General features: G+C 24.4%; 1 protein-coding gene across 1 annotated transcript in view; it reads left to right on the top strand.

Annotated features, from left to right (window-relative positions):
* Positions 1-950, top strand: part of pdlim5b (PDZ and LIM domain 5b) — a 43,188-nt gene that overhangs the window by 36,822 nt on the left and 5,416 nt on the right. The gene's annotated exons all lie outside the window — the stretch shown is intronic.

The following is a 950-nucleotide window of genomic DNA, read 5'->3' as shown; positions in this document are numbered from 1 at the left end:
GTCCAAACGAGTCGTTCGTTGTAGTTTTTGAAAAGTGATTTCTGTTAAATAAAATATCTCCTTTTGAAGTGGACTTTGAGCTTTGTAACTTTGCAGATCTTTTTTATGCTCAAACAGCAACATTATAGACTAACTAAAGTTGAAAAAGTGAAAAAACATAATAGGACCCCTTTAAATGCACTGGGGTTTCTAATCAGGGGTTTGTGATTTGATGAAAAGCTAATAATTAAATTAAAGGTAAACTTTATATAAAAAAAGGGCCTGCACAATTAAAATAATGTAAAATCGTGATATAGCTTAGTCTGGTTATTAAATCAATGGCTGTGATTTTATTAAATAAGTTTATAGTCTGTGAGAGTAAAGCGTGGCACTGTGTTTATCTACACGCGAGCAGCTCATGATTTCAGCAGCTCAGATTGGCTCTGTTCACAGGATAATGTATAATGTACATATAATGTAAACACCCTTATATAAATACATATGTATATTAGGGCTGTCAAATCGATTATTCGCAATTAATTGCATCCAAAATTAAAGTTTGTGTTTACATGATATATGTGTGTGTACTGTGTATATTTATATGTATATAAATACACACACATACAGGTATGGATTTAAGAAATATTTACATGTGTATATATATTTATATTTATACATGATTTATATTATATATAAATTTACATATATAAATATATTTCTTAAATATAAACATGTATGTGTGTTTTTAAAATATTTATATATACATATAAATAGACAGTACAATTAATCGATTTGACAGCCCTAATTTATATAAATATTATAAATGATAATAAATGCAATTTATTAATTATCATTTTTATAATATTTAATATAATATTATAATCATGTCTTTGTAATATATATACTATTTTAATATTATAAATTCTAAATAAATGAAAGCTATATATAATATATAATTAACTAAATTTAAT

The sequence above is a fragment of the Sinocyclocheilus anshuiensis genome, unplaced genomic scaffold (genome assembly GCF_001515605.1).
Source record: "Sinocyclocheilus anshuiensis isolate Anshui unplaced genomic scaffold, SAMN03320099.WGS_v1.1 scaffold116, whole genome shotgun sequence".
Classification (NCBI taxonomy): Eukaryota; Metazoa; Chordata; class Actinopteri; order Cypriniformes; family Cyprinidae; genus Sinocyclocheilus; species Sinocyclocheilus anshuiensis.
Note: the sequence above shows the minus strand (reverse complement) of the source record. Positions and strands in the feature narration are given on the sequence as shown.